The sequence below is a fragment of the Polypterus senegalus genome, chromosome 6 (assembly GCF_016835505.1).
Source record: "Polypterus senegalus isolate Bchr_013 chromosome 6, ASM1683550v1, whole genome shotgun sequence".
NCBI lineage: Eukaryota > Metazoa > Chordata > Cladistia > Polypteriformes > Polypteridae > Polypterus > Polypterus senegalus.
In genome coordinates this window covers 10,455,212-10,471,875 of record NC_053159.1, presented here as the reverse complement: position 1 = coordinate 10,471,875, position 16,664 = coordinate 10,455,212, and the positions used below count along the sequence as shown (strand labels likewise).

At 42.0% G+C, this 16,664-nt stretch overlaps 1 protein-coding gene across 6 annotated transcripts in view; it reads right to left on the bottom strand.

The window, feature by feature from the left end:
• LOC120530784 (nck-associated protein 5-like) overlaps nt 1-16,664 on the bottom strand; it is a 746,735-nt gene that overhangs the window by 621,320 nt on the left and 108,751 nt on the right. Inside the window, exon 1 of one of the 6 annotated variants that reach the window (XM_039755385.1) lies at nt 12,052-12,243. The exons of the other annotated variants lie outside the window; for them this stretch is intronic. The gene's annotated coding sequence lies outside the window, so the exon portion shown is untranslated. Of the gene's footprint in view, nt 1-12,051; nt 12,244-16,664 lie in introns of those variants that run through there. 6 annotated transcript variants of the gene reach the window in all.

Sequence of the window (16,664 nt, the reverse complement as noted above, 5' to 3'; positions counted from 1 at the left end):
TATAAACTGTTCAAAAAAATTAAAGGAACACTTTGAAAACACATCGGATCTCAATGGTAAAAAAAAATCCTACTGGCTATCTCTGCTAACATGGACTGGTATGGTGATCAGTTAGGAACGAGAAGATGCCACATCATTTGATGGAAATGAAAATGATGAACCTACAGAGGGCTGAATTCAAAGACACCACAAAAATCAAAGGGAAAAAAATGAGGCAGAAGGCAGGCGAGTCCATTTCCCGAAATTTCATTGCAGCAACTCCAAATCATCATACTCAGTAGTTTGTATGCCCGCCCCCAATACCATGTGCTTGTATGCATGCCTGGCAACATCCTAATGAGACGACAGATGGTATCCTGGGGGATCTCCTCCCAGATCTGGACCAGGGCATCACTGAGCTCCTGGACAGTCTGAGGCGTCAGATGGACCGAGACATAAAGTCCCACGCAGAGGTGTTCTATTGGATTGAGGTCAGACAAGCAGAGTGTCGGGGACAGTCAATGGTATCATGAGGCTGGGCATTGTCGTGCACCCGGAGGAACCCAGGACCCCCTGCACCAGCATAGGGTCTGACAATGGGTCCAAGGACTTCATCCCAATACCTAATGGCAGTCAAGGTGCTGTTGTCTAGCCTGTAGATCACTGTGTGTACCTCCATGGAAATGCCTCCCCAGACTGACCATCATTGACCCACCACCAAACCGGTCATTCTGAATGATGTTACAGGCAGCAAAACGTTCTCCATGGCTTCTCCAGACCCTTTTCACGTCTGTCACACATGCTCAGGGTGAACCTGCTCTCATCTGATAGATAGATAGATAGATAGATAGATAGATAGATAGATAGATAGATAGATAGATAGATATGAAAGGAACTATATAATAAATAGAAATATAGATAGATAGATATGAAAGGCACTATATGATAGATAGATAGATAGATAGATAGATAGATAGATAGATAGATAGATAGATAGATAGATAGATAGATAGATAGATAGATAGATAGATAGATAGATAGATAGATAGATAGATGTGAAAGGCACTATATGATAGATAGATAGATAGATACTTTATTAATTCCAAGGGAAATTCACATATTTGTGAAAAGCACAGGGCGCCAGTAGTGGACCTGCCAATTCTGGTATTCTATGGCAAATGCCAATCGAGCACCACTGTGCCCACTAGAGGATGTCAGGCCCTCATGCCAGTCTGTTTCTGATTGTTTGGTCAGAGACATTCACACCAGTGGCCTGCCTGCTGGAGGTCATTTTGTAGGCTCTGGCAGCGCTCATCCTGGTCCTCCACGCCCAGAGGAGCAGATACCGGTCAATCCCGCTGATGGGTTAAGGACCTTCTACGAGGGGCCCTGTCCAGCTCTCCTAGAGTAACTGCCTGTCTCCTGGAATCTCCTCCATGCCCGTGAGACTGTGCTGGGAGACTCGGCAAACCTTCTTGCAATGACAGGCATGTATTGATGTGCCATCCTGGAGAAGTTGGACTACCTGTGTCACCTCTGTAGGGAACAGGTATGGCCTCAAGCTACCAGTAGTGACACTGACCATAGCCAAATGCAAAACAAGTGACAAAAGAGATAAGGAGAAAAAAATGTCAGTGGCCTCCCTCCACCTGTTAAACCATTCATTCCTGTTTTGGGGGGTCGTCTCATTTTTGCCCCTCTAGTGCACCAAAGCAGCTGAAACTGATGAACAAGCCCCTCTGCTACTGAACTGAGCAGATCAATAGCCCACAAGTGTCATTGACTTGATACTATACTCTCATTCAAAAGTGCTCCGTTAATTTTTTTGAGCAGTATATTTCATTACATTTTTAACAAGTTTTCGAATGCATAGACCTACACTGCAGTATCCCAGTAATAAATGGTCCAGCAGTCAATGTCTTACAGTGCTTTGTTTGTTCACAAACCCTTAAAAAAACATCCTGTCCTAAAAGTTCGGGCCATCAGGGGTACAAAAGGTAAAGATGTGTCACACATGCGCATTGGAGGATCTCGTCATGGCACCCAATCGAGGCCGAGAGGGGGTGCTGTGGTTAACTTTGTCTTCTCCTTCTCTCCCTGCAGCACCACCGAGGACCCGCCCATTGAGGGTGCTTAGCCCCGCCCCAAAAGAATCCCAGCTGCCTAGAAAGAAAGCGCCTTATTGGTAAGAACAACCCACTGGATAGCAAAGGCTAAATGCCAAAGCCGAGCCAACTCGAAGTCAAGAGGCCTGACACCTTTCTCTTGGACTAATTTTTTTGATTAAATGGGACGACCCGGTTGGTGCCCCAAATTTTATCAGGAGACCCGTCATTCCTCCAGCCGGCCACAGATGGTCGATTGATATTAAATAAGTTAGGTGGGGAAAAATTTGGATATTCAGGGTACCTCAGGAGGGGCTCCAGAATTGGATCCAAAAAAATACCAATAAGGCCCAACATTAAGTCTCCATTTGAAGACACTGTAAGGGTTAAATTTCTGTGTCAGTGACCACTTAAATTAAAGATAACAATAATAATATAAAACTGCTTCCTTTTTTACAAAAAACAATAAAACATAAACAATTCCCTGCCTGGATTTGTTATACAATAATATTTTTTTATCATTTCCAGTGTCATGAAATTCAATGTACGCCATTAAAAGATGCAGTGAAAAAGAGGAAATAGTAAATAAACAATACCAAAAAAAGTTTTCCGTGCTTTTTAAAAGTCTTAAACAGCAATCAGCCTAGAATTTGCATTCATGCTAAATTGCTAGAAGGAATACGTCCAGACTGAATGTTGGTTCAGATAAATTATGAGTCAGTGGCACGTCTGCAGAACATAAAAACATCAACTCTTATCTGGCTCACCCATCAAAGGCGCCGTCTGATGGGGTGGTGACAGCGCACGCCTTGTAATGGCATGAAGGTGGATTGTCCTGGGGTCGCTGGTAACGGGGGCTGCACCCTCCTGGAATGAGGAAAGGACTGAAGCAGCAGGTCCAGCCTGTCAAAGCTGCCCGAGCTGACTGGCAAAGTGCCCCTCCAGACCTGTGCTTGTTTTACGGCTGCCATCGTGCAGTATAACCCACTTGACCCTTCACCCTACAGAAACTGAGCGGACAGCTCTTACGGAGAAAGAAAAGCAATTCGACCTGAAAACTAATCTGAAATGTAAAAGGAAGCAGCTAAGAGTTCAATCCTAAAACAACCGATCGGCTTTCATCTTCTTTTCATTACGGCCACTCGTTCCCTGCATAAAATTTCCGTCTTTGCGCTCCTAGTGTGTGCCCTAATGCTCCAGCTGTGCAAAAAAAAAAATAAATAAAATAGAAACAAAGGATTAAAATAATTTGCAGTTCTCATCAAAGTGTGGACAGATTAAAAACCTGTACGCTGGCATTCCTGCACGCTTTCAAACTAAACATTTCCTTTCTTCTCGTATACTATAGCCTCAGGTGCAGGTGCTCCTTGTAATGCACACTCCTTTAACCACAAGCCAAAATCCTGGCAATTCACACCAACGTGCACACTTCATGTTCTGCCAGCTCCGGTGGGCACGGAGGTTGATCTAAAATGTGGTCAGAAAATTAGAGTGGCACTCGGCTACGGCTTTGTTCTTGCAATGTTTCTGTACTTGATCGATGCCAACATCTTTGTCGGCTGGGTGGAGACGCATTTCATTTCTTCCTACGTAGGCTTTGCGCTAGACCGGTGTAAAAGATAAATATTGACAATCCCATTGGTGCAATCACTTGCTCCAAAAGCCAGCTACAGGTATTCATTCATGGTGTTACTGGTTTACATCCATCTCTCAGGTTTACAGGTGACATCTCCACTGTAATCTAGTGATGAGCAATTAGTCTAACGATTCTCGTTCATTTGATTTGCGAACGGGTCACGTTGATTTAATGATTCTCATTCATTTGATTTGTGAATGAATCCGTACCAGAGAATCAGTCTAACAATTCTCGTTCATTTCATACGTGAACGAGTCACTAACCAAGAATCGGTCCAATTATTCTCATTCATTTGATTTGCGAACGGGTCACATTCATTTAACGATTATCATTCATTTGATTTGTGGATGAATCTGTACCAGAGAATCAGTCTAACGATTCTCGTTCATTTCATAGGTGGATGAGTCACAACCCGGGAATCAGTCCAACGATTCTCCTTCATTTGATTTGCGAACAGGTCACGTTCATTTAATGATTCTCATTCATTTGATTTGTGAATGAATCCGTGCCAGAGAATCAGTCTAACGATTCTCGTTCATTTCATAGGTGAATGAGTCACAACCATAGAATCAGTCCAACGATTTCTGTTTGTTGGGTTTGTGAACGGCTCGCTACCAAAGAATCGGTCTAATGATTCTCATTCATTTGATTAGTAAATGAATCAGTACCAGAGAATCAGTCTAACGATTCTTGTTCATTTCATAGGTGAACAAGACACTAACCGAGAATTTGTCTAACGATTCTCCTTCATTTGATTTGCGAACGGATCACATTCATTTAACGATTATCATTCTTTTGATTTGTGGATGAATCTGTGCCAGAGAATCAGTCTAACGATTCTCGTTCATTTCATAGGTGAATGAGTCACTAACTGAGAATTTGTCTAACGATTCTCCTTCATTTGATTTGTGAATGAATCCGTACCAGAGAATCAGTCTAACGATTCTCGTTCATTTCATAGGTGAATGAGTCACTAACTGAGAATTTGTCTAACGATTCTCCTTCATTTGATTTGCGAACAGGTCACGTTCATTTAATGATTCTCATTCATTTGATTTATGAATGAATCTGTACCAGAGAATCAGTCTAACGATTCTCGTTCATTTCATAGGTGGATGAGTCACAACCCGGGAATCAGTCCAACGATTTCTGTTTGTTGGGTTTGTGAACGGCTCGCTACCAAAGAATCTGTCTAACGATTCTTGTTCATTTCATAGGTGAGCAAGACACTAACCGAGAATTTGTCTAACGATTCTCATTCATTTGATTTGTGAACGGGTCACGTTCATTTAATAATTCTCATTCATTTGTTTTATGAATGAATCAGTAGCAGAGAATCAGTCTAACGATTCTCATTCATTTGATTCACAAGCTGTTCACTCAGTCTAAGGAGTCTCATTTGTTCGATTTGCATACCAGTCATTACCCGAGGATCAGTCTAACAGTTTTTGTTTCTTCAATTAGTGAATGGGTCACTATCCAAGAATCAGTCCAACGATTCTCATTCATTTCATAGGTGAACGAGTCACTAGCAGAATCGGTCTAATGATTCTCAATCATTTGATTTGTGGATGAATCAGTAGCAGAGAATCAGTCTAACGATTCTTGTTCATTAAATTTGCGAACAGGCCACCACCCGAGAATCAGTTTAAGAATTCTGCTTTGTCTGATTCGTGAGCAGGTCACAACCCAAGAATGAGTCCAACAATTCTCTCTTGTCTGATTCAAGGATGGGTCACTACCTGAGAATCCATCTAAAAAATTTTGTTTGTTTGATTCACGAATGGGTTATGAGAATCAGTCTAATGATTCGTATTTATTTAAATTGTGAACGGGTCACTATCCGAGAATCAGTCCAGCGATTCTCGTTCATTTGATTCGCAAGCCATTCACTCCCCTAGAATCAGTCTAAGGACTCTCATTTGTTCGATTTGCATACCGGTCATTACCCAAGAATCAGTTTTTGTTTGTTCAATTAGTGAATGGGTCGCTATCCAAGAATCAGTCCCTAAGTATTCTCATTTGTTAGATTCATGGACAGGTCACTACCCGAGAATCATTCTAACGATTCTTGTTCATTAAATTTGTGAACAGGTCACCACCCGAGAATCAGTCTAAGAATTCTGCTTTGTTTGATTCGTGAGCAGATCACAACCCGAGAATGAGTCCAACGATTCTCGCTCATTTGATTCACGGACAGGTCGCTACCTGAGAATCCGCCTAACAATCTTTGTTTGTTTGATTCACGAACGGGTCGCAAGATTCCCGCTCATTTAATTTGCGAACAATCATTACGAGTTGCACAATTTATCATTCACTTGTAATTGACAAATGTAATGTCTTATGTTAATTATGCATCTTAAATGTGTTATCGTGTTTTGTGTATGGAAACAGTACAATGGCACATGAATTAAGATGTTAAATAATAAAATTACCTTCATATGCAGAAGAGAAAACTGAGGTGGACAAACCCCCCTAAAAACAAGAAAGAAGGCGTCCTTTTGGCAAGAGTGACCCACCGGATGGATCTCCCGAGCAAACACACCCTGATCGTACAGAGGCCAGACGCCATGTGCCTTTTTGTTGGACTATCTTGTTGAATTAAATGGGATGACTTGGTTAGTGTCTCAAATTGCATGGTCTCACCGTATCTCCATAGGTTTCCTTCCTCTCCAGCTCTCGTGCAGGTTAGGTGGATTGGTGCTATTATATCGGCCCTGGTGTGTGTTTGGTGTTGTAAGTGTCTTTGCCCTATGATGGACTGCCACCATTTCTTGGGTTTCCTCTTGCCTTGCACCTTATACTACAATACAATACAATACAATTTATTTTTGTATAGCCCAATATTACACAAGAAGTGCCGCAATGGCCTTTAACATTTGACAGCCCGCCATTCTTGACTCTCTAAGAAGACAAGGAAAAACTTCCAAAAAAACCGTTGTAGGGGAAAAAAAATGGAAGAAACCTGAGGAAAGGCAGTTCAAAGAGAGACCCACACAACACAAACAATACACAGAATACAACACAATAGACAGAAGAGAACACAATTGATCCTCAATACAATATAATAGTGCAATAGAAATATTACAAGAACAGAGCAGTAAATGATTATACTAGTTAGGACAGGGTCCAGTATCCCCGATGGACCGTGCTCAGGACAAAAATGGGGTGGAAACAGGGCAGTCTTAACGCTTGGGCATGACAGGCAGTTGCCAGGGGGCCCCATGCTAATCTATGTATGTTGCGACTTGCTGTCAATAAATCAATATTATACTCTAATAAACTATAAATATTTGTCATTGTGTTACAAGTGGCATTGGCACCTCTGATTTAATATCACAGTCACCTCTGCCACCTCATGTGCAGGTATGTGTAAGTGGCAGGGGTCACCAACTCCAGTCCTGGAGGACCACCATGGCTGCAGGTTTTCATTCTAACCCTTTTCTTAATGAGTGTCCTATTTTTGCTGCTACAGTAATTAACTTCTTTTGAATTCATTTGAATTGATTTGTCTCTTGAAGACTCAGACCCCTTAATTGTTTCTTTTTCTTTAATTAGCAGCCAAACAATAATTAGATACAAAATGAACCAAAACAACTGGCGTTAATCATACAAAATCTGAAAATAAAGAAAGGTGAAGGTCTCAGGAATGTTGATCTGCTCAGGTCCCCAGTGCTCTTAGAAAAGAGAAAATCCACAATTTTGGAAATGTCTGCCATTGCACAATGAGAGCAGCAACAAGCCACGGAATTGAAGAGCGGGTTTAATTAACGACAAGACTCTGCGCCTAATTAAGTAACTGGTTGGGGTGAAATTGGTTGGAGTTTCAGGCCCTGACTTAGTTGGTCTTCTGTTGGCTCCCTCACTTCATGTTTCATTTCTGTTTGGGTGCCATTTAAGGAAAGAAATGAAGCAATTCAGAGGAATGATAAAGAAATTCAGGGGAACAAATCTTAAAAAACAAGTCAATTAAAATGAATTCACAAAAAGTTAATTAGCAGCACAAACAGGGCACTCATTAAAAAAAGGGAGAGAATGAAAACCACGGTGGTCCTCCAGGACTGGAGCTGGGGACCCCTGCACTACAGAATGTAAAAGCATATCTGTTAATGTCGCTTCAACTCAATTCTCTGCAAAGAAATTTCACAAATATTTGACTAATAATAAATAATTTATAGTAATTTTATACTGTGTCATCTCCGTCTGTACGGTTTACCAATTGAGTGTCATTTATTTATTCATTTCATTCTACCTTATTTCTTCTTATCCTTTCTTATCCATCCATCCATCCATCCATCATCCAACCCACTATATCTTACAGGGTCACACGGGTCTGCTGGAGCCAATCCCAGCCAACACAGGGCACAAGGCAGGAACAAACCCTGGTGCCAGCCGACCGCAGGGCACACACACACACACAGCACACACTAGGGACAATTTAGGATCGCCAGTCCACCTAACCTGCATGTCTTTGAACTGTGGGAGGAAACCCACGCAGACACGGGGAGAACATGCAAACTCCATGCAGGGGGGACCTGGGAAGCGAACCCTCCTAACTGCGGGGCAGCAGTGCTACCCACTGTGTCACTGTGCCGCCCTCCATTCTTATCCTTTTGTAATTATATTTATTTATATTTTGACACGGCAGGGACTGCACCTAATTTCATTGTATTTGTCACAATGACAATAAAGAGATTCTGATTCTGATTTATACGTATGTTGAAATTGTGGTGTTTTTCAGGGTTCCTGTTATATTGTTCAAACGTTTGTGTTGATTAATCCTTACTGTATGGCATGTTTTTTTAATGTTTAAACAGTACCAATACAATAAATATACGTTTAATTTTATTGACCATTTAAATTTGTATTCCTGTGTAGGTAGGGGTCCCAGTGCACTGCTTTGCCCCGAGGGGCCTATAATGCCGTTAAGACGGCCCTGGGTGGAAAATGACAGAGAAAATGGAATAATAAAGTAGCCATTTAGCTAAGATAGTTAGATAGACAGATAGATAGATAGATAGATAGATAGATAGATAGATAGATAGATAGATAGATAGATAGATAGATAGATAGATAGATAGATAAGGCACTATATAATAGATAGATAGATAGATAGATAGATAGATAGATAGATAGATAGATAAGGCACTATATAATAGATAGATAGATAGATAAATAGATAGATAGATAGATAGATAGATAGATAGATAAGGCACTATATAATAGATAGATAGATAGATAAATAGATAGATAGATAGATAGATAGATAGATAAGGCACTATATAATAGATAGATAGATAGATAGATAGATAAATACATAGATAGATAGATAGATAGAATGTATAATGTTAACGTTTCTCCGCCCCCACCCCGTTGCAGTTAGACCTTCAGTTTCCGAGACGCACATATGGAGGTCTTTCTGTAAGACAGTCCATGATCCATGCCACCAGGTGTGAGTCTACTTGTCCCTAAGCAGCAGAGGTTGGATGGTGTTGAAGACGCTAGAGAAGTCCAGAAACATAATTATGATCACTTTAAGAATAAAAGCCGCGTAATCAGAGGATCTGCCAGGTTCCCTTATAGACATCTCACACTGTAGCTTCTAACAGTTCTTCGCCTGCCTGGCGTTTAAAAACAAAATACTTTTGATTCAAACCTAAATCATCATCAGATTTTATCGCAAAAGAGAAAAGAAACCCAACTCTCCTTCCTATTCACCCTGCTACTTCAACTCGTGGGCTTTTGACAGATGTCCGGCAAGAGGCTTTAGCGTCTGTAAGTAAATCCTTTTCCTACCCCTCAATCAACTGCGCATTCATTTGTTCCAAATTGTGTTTCGCTTAAAAGCAATCCCGCTAATGAATAGTCAAAGTCATGCAAATGGCAGACGCAGCAGAGCTGAATGTCTAACACTAAACATGTCATTGAACTAGGAAACTATACCGTGACTCGTAAGCAGTCAAACAATGAAACAGTATATTTAAAGAGGATTTGAGATAATAGCCAAGGAAATGCGACCAGACTGCACTTTCTCTTTTTCCTTTCAATATAAATGCCTTGGGGGGTTAAAAATTGTAAAGCACGGATTTTAAAAAAAAAAAGAAATAATCAAAAGCTTTCTTGTACATAGCTGAACATCTCATCCCACCTCAAGCAGTTGTTGGAGACGACAGACAAGTGTGCGGAGAGTTACAGCTGACTGGGCCATGGCTAAAGACGAGAAGCAAACGCAGAATAATACGCCTTTAGAAATGTTATCACAATCTGCTCTGGCAGAAATCAGACTGGAAAATAAGCGGTAGGGGGTCGGATAGACCAGCGTTCAGATCCTTACAATTTAACGGGACCAAAAACTTGGCAAAGCGATGGTGCTCAGAAACCAAACGTCAGTGTTTGTGTTGCAATTACTGAGTACGTTTTCTTTAATATTTTTCACTTAAGCTGGCACTCAAGTCTTCAATCTGCCTCAAGAATCATTTAAGATATGAAGAGGTAGGGGAAGTGACAGCAAAGGTGGTAGGGATGAGAACGGCGCCCGTACACATGTGCCACACTGCCGGCCTGCTGGTTGATTCTACAATAAAATAAAATAAAAATAAAAAGAGAAAAACCTTGGAGGTCAATCATCACCCCGAAAGCAGGCAGTAGACGTCACGTAGTATATGTGTACCAAACTTCAGGTCGAAAGGTCAAACGGTTTGCGAGCGACAGGTGATTTAAAATCCTGGACAGACAAACAAACAACCACGGTAGTGTATTATATATGAAGATAGGATACAATACAATATAATATTTAATACCAGTAATGGTGCACTGTACGATAACGTGTGAGAAAAGAGCTCTATAGTGTAAATGTAAAGAATTATTATTCATATTAGTTATTATCTTCCTCCCGACTCCAACTCGCCTTTACAATGGACCCAGGATTATTTCCGGTCCAATCACATTGCATCCAGGGAGAGCTTTTGGGTCAGACAAAACCCCCACACGTAACAAGAGAGCTTCCTCACACTTGGCGGTACCCACCAAGCTCCCATGCAGCCCTACGGGTAAGCGAATGGGAAACTCGGCAGGGGAATATCGCCACCCAGTGTACTGGAGGAGCACATGAACCTGGGAACCTTTATATTGGAAAGGTACCACTAATTATCACGGCCCCATTTAAAAGGGGCCTCCCAGCCAAGTAATGGACGGTCCATCTAGGCCAGGATGACAGCCAACCCAGGCCATATATTACAAAGGCTCCTCCCCAAATTAGCGTTTGACTTAAATGCTGTTAATTTAAATCAGATGCACTCTTGCCCAAGAGGTTACTGACGTCACTACAAAGCAGAATCAGCCCCGTGTGACACACCTGTAGGGGGCGTGACAGCCATCCAAGCCGACACAGACAAACACAAGAGGCACACTTGAAAAACTTGTGCTTTTTATTCCTTGTTCTCTTTCTCAGCACAGCACATAAATCACCAACAATAACTCAGTTCTTTCTTTCTTTCTTTCTTTCTTCTGCCACCTCTAACTCCTCCACCTCCCAATTCTGGCTCCCAGAATGGAGTGATGCAGCCCCCTTTTATAATTGTTCCCTTATGTGCTCCAGGTACTCCTTGATGATCTTCCTGCGGCACTTCCTGGTGTGGTGGAAGTGCTGCATGGGCATCCCATAGCACTCCAGGTGTGCCCGGACTCTCTTCCAGCAGCACTTCCTAGTGTGGTGGAAGTGCTGCATGGGCACCCCAAAGCACTCCAGGTGTGCCCGGATTCTCTTCCGGCAGCACTTCCTGGTGTGGTGGAAGTGTTGCGTGGGCACCCCATAGCACTCCAGGTGTGCCCGGACTCTCTTCCGGCAGCACTTCCTGGTGTGGTGGAAGTGTTGCATGGGCATCCCATAGCACTCCAGGTGTGCCCGGACTCTCTTCTGGCAGAACTTCCTAGTGTGGTGGAAGTGCTGCAGTCCATGGCTCCAGAATCGTCCAGGCGTCCTCTCTTCCGGTCTTTTCATCCTAGAGGTGTCCCGGCCCACACCCCTCATGTTGCTAATAATACACCGGCATTTATCTCTTCAGATTCAAAACCATTTATACAAACTAGGAAGCTAAACCGGCAAGAACATGTAATTCATATTTCCTCAGTACAAATAAATAAATAAATAAAAGTTAACGTATCATCTCATGCTTTTCAATCAAAATGCATAATGAGGACAGGCTTATCTTGCTCTTTCTTCTTGCTGCCTCTGCAATGTACCCCACATAAAATGTAAGCACTCAGCATACTGACAGCCCATGGATCAGACTTGCCGTCAGCGTCAAAGTTAAGAAAACAAGAATCACTTACAGTTAACGAGCTGCATCACCCTGGAACGTCTTCCAAAGAAGCGATCTGGTTATAGACGTCCACGCTAAAACAGCTATGGCAATGATAAATCCAAATTTGGAAAAAAATGGGACTGAAGGAGCCAAACGATCCAACCCGCTTTAAAGAAACGCACTAAAGAAACCAAACAGTGGGGAACGCAGCCTGCTCGGCAGGACACTTTTTTTTAAGACTCAAACTCGCAGAACCTGTTCATCTGAACATCACACAGGTACACAGAATTTTGGAATGGCGAGTCATGTATGCTCATTACAAAAGCAGTCTGTAATTATCTTAATAACAGCCTTTTTGCACCTTGATGTAATGAGATTTTTTTTTTTAATGTATTGGTGACAAAACTGTATGCTGTTTCCTGTATAAAAAACGATCTCGGATTTGCGCATTGCCATTTGATGCAAAGCTGAACAAAGAGTGTGGTAAATAATTAAAGGCTGCAGAGGGGCAAACTAGAAGAATATGCAAAGGAAAAGAGGAAAGAAGCAGAAAACAATGGCACAAGAAACAGAAAAAATTTGACAGGTGAGTGGAGACCCTTCAGTCCATCACGCTATAGCTAAACTGTCCTGATAGCTCATCCAGAGTCTTCTTGGTCCATCTTGTAGAAGTCAATGAACATAAGAATACAAGAAATCTGGCAAACAAGAGGAGACCATTAAGTTCATTTGTCACACGTACGTTTAGCTAATAGCTAAGCCGTCCTGATAGCTCATCCAGGGTCTTCATGGTCCATCTTGTAGAAGTCAATGAACATAAGAATACAAGAAATTTGACAAACGAGAGGAGACCATTAAGTTCATTTGTCACTCGTACGTTTAGCTAATAGCTAAGCTGTCCTGATAGCTCATCCAGAGTCTTCTTGGTCCATCTTGTAGAACAGGGGTCCTCAACTCCAGTCCTGGAGGGCCCCAGTGGCTGCAGGTTTTCTTTCTCACCTTTTTCTTAATTAGCGACTTGTTTTTGCTGCTAATTAACTTGTTTTGAATTCATTTTAATTGAATTGTTTTTTAAGATTTGTTCCCCTGAATTGCTGCATTTCTTTCCTTAAATTACAACCAAAAAGAAATGAAATGTGAAGTGAGTGAGCCGACAGAAGACAAACTCAGTCAGGGCCTCAAACTCCAACCAATTTCACTCCAACCAGTTGCTTAATCAGGCGCGGAGTCTCGTCGTTAATTAAACCCGCTCTTTAATTCCATGGCTTGTTGCTGCTCTCATTGTGCAATGGCAGACATTTCCGAAATTGTGGATTTTCTCTTTTCTAAGAGCACTGGGGACCTGAGCAGATCAGCATTCCTGAGACCTTCACCTTTCTTTATTTTCAGATATTGTATGACGGACACCAGTTGTTGTGTCTCATTTTGTATCTCGTTATTGTTTGGCTACTAATTAAGGAAAATGAAACAATTAAGGGGTCTGAGTCTTCAAGAGCAAGTCAATGAAAATGAATTCAAAAGAAGCAGGTCACTAATTAATAAAAGGGTTAGAATGAAAACATGCAGCCACTGCGGCCCTCCAGGACTGGAGTTGGGGACCCCTGTTATAGAAGTAAATGAACATAAAAATGTAAGAAATTTGACAAACGAGAGGAGGCCATTAAGTTCATTTGTCACTCGTCTGTTTAGCTAATAGCTAAGCTGTTCCCATAACTCCTCCAGATTCTTCTTAAAGGTTGTCAAGCTTTCTGCTTCATCTGCATGCCTTAGTAGTTTGTTCCAGTTTCCCACAATCCCTTGCATAAAAAAAGAGCTTCCCTGCTTCAGTCATAAATGCACTTCCCCCTAATTTCCACTAGGTGTCCTCGAGTGCGTGATTCACCAGTACTATTAGAAGAACTCTGCAGGATCTTCTTTTATCGCTGCCTTTCAGGACTTTAAATACCTGGATGAGGTCCCCTCTCTGTCACCTCTGCTCAAGACTAAACAGGTTTAATTGTAGACGTGTCCAACCAAGACAAAATCACATGGACAAGCAGGCACAGGACAAGCACTTACATCCAGATAGAAACAGCAATTTACAGTGGTTGTAGTTGTAATCCAATAGAGCGTGAAGCGTACATACAAATAGACACAGGGGATCCTTTCAGCATCTTCTGCCTCGTTTTTAAAGAGAGCTCTTAATTATCTGTCTTCCCAGCAACCCCCACGCCACTCTGAAGTTGCTCAATGGTGTAGTACCACTGCGGCTGCTGGGATTTGTAGTCCATTTAAATAGTGCTGCTATAATTGAGTCTGTCACAGTGGGACATGTCCTCAAGGGCTGAGATGCATTTGGTTGTTCTCCTCTGCACAGCTTCAAGTTCTGCTATGTCATTCGTGTAGCGTCGTGACCAAAAATGCCCACAATTCTCCAGATGTGGCCGTGCTTACTTGAGCATAACGTCTCTTGACTTACATTCAACAGTTTTTATGACTCGACCGAACATTTCATTTTTACTTTCTCGCATACAAAGTTTTGGAATCGTCCAGAAATTTGATTTCAACATTTTGATGAATCTCATCGTTTTAGACCTCCCCGAGTCTGAAAATGCCACTTTTGGAAGTATGTCTGTTTGTCTGTCTGTGCGTGTGCGCACATGTAAACACGAAAACTTGAGTACGCTTTCACTTCGGTAAACCAAATTTTGCATACAAGGTACAAAACATAGATTTCTATCAACGTTTGAGGTATTTCCGTTAACTGGAAGTGGTACTTTAATTTTATTCATTCAGCTGCAGAGTCCGATTTATTCAACTTTACTTTTATAATAATTGTTTAATATATTATTAATTTGATTTGATTGGTTGTTGATGGTTCTTTAATGTACATAATATAAAAATCTTGTGATTTACTCCTCAAATATCCATCCCCATATCTGAGTATACAAGAAAGTCAAGGGAAGACCACTCCCGATTTTTGCCCTTTCAATCACAACTGCATATTGCTTTGTCGATAAAAAGATTGCGTCAACATGACCCCCAAATACTTTCCCGATGTTCCTTCCTGTAGCTCAGTGTCTACCATCTTGTATTTATAATTCGTGTTACTTGTGCCCACATGTAGCACTTTGCACTTTTTACCAATAAACTGTATTTTCCAAGTGCTCGTCCACTTGTCCAGGTTTTTTTGGATTTCCTTACTGTCTGCCATTCCACCAATTTTAGGTTCATCCGCAAATATCACAATTTTACTAAGTACACCAAATTCAAAGTCCTCAATATACGAGGGACGTTCAAAAAGCTTTTTTAACTCTATTTATCAAGAATTTCAAAAACAAAACAACTGTTATACTGAACTGCAAGAGCAGCCGACTTGCCAGACAGAACTAGTCACATGACCCTCTCAGACACGCCCCATTACTAACTCCTCGCAGCCGGTTTGCCAGACAGAACTAGTCACGTGACCCTCTCAGACACGCCCCATTATTAACTCCTCGCAGCCGGCTTGCCAGACAGAACTAGTCACGTGACCCTTTCAGACACGCCCAATTATTAACTCCTCGCAGCCGGTTAATCAGACAGAACTAGTCACGTGACCCTCTCAGACACGCCCACTTACTAACTCCTCACAGCCGGCTTGCCTGACAGAACTAGTCACGTGACCCTCTCAGACACGCCCCATTACTAACTCCTCCTCCCTTCCAATGAAAATATAAAATTGCAGAAACTTTGAATGTCCCTAGTAAATCCAAATAAGTAACTGACCTTAAAAAGACCCTGGGGGGGCTCCAGTGATGACCACACTCCAGTCTAATCAGCGCCCTCAGTGAGAAAAGGTCTCATTTGAAGTAAAAAATGCACTTTATGTAAACTAGAAACAATCAAGGGGTGTGCCATAGTTCAAGAAATCGATTGTATTTAGTTGATACCAGCTGATTTTCACCGTACATTAAGCGCACACAGCATACTTTGGTAGTTTCTCTTTTAAAACGGTCTGTCAGGTACAGAAATTCATTTTTGTTCAGAGAGGAAACACTGGCTGCATCCTTGATCCCTGTAATAATTGTGCGTATAAGATCAATTCATATCCCGATTCAAGCCAGACCGGGGCGCCAAGAGGTGCTGAAGCCCATCCCAGCTAGCACCTGGAGCAAGACAGGAACAAACCCTGGACGTGGTGCCAGTCCATCACAGGACGACCAAACACACACCCGGGCATTAACCTGCATGTCTTTGGATAGTGAGAGGAAACCCACAGAGATACGGGGAGAACGTGTAATCTGGGGCACCAGCCGGATCATTCCATTTTATTTCAACAAAAGAAAAAGCTGTCAGGTGATTTGCCCCTCAGGTTTACAAATTAAACAAAAAAGGCTCGGCTACACAACCAAAAGGGCCAATTTACTGTCACCAGTTCACCTAACCTGCACGTCTTTGGACTATGGGAGAAAAACCGGAGCATCCAAAGGAAACCCCACACAGACATGGGGAAAACATGCAAACCCCACACAGGGAGGACCCAGAATACAATCCCCGGTCTCCTTAATGCGAAGAAGAAGCGCTACCACTGCGCCACCATGCCGCCCAGTATGTGAACACTGAAACTATGACATTTCTCCTTCACAGACCTTGAAAGGGATTATTCTTACGAGAATTCTC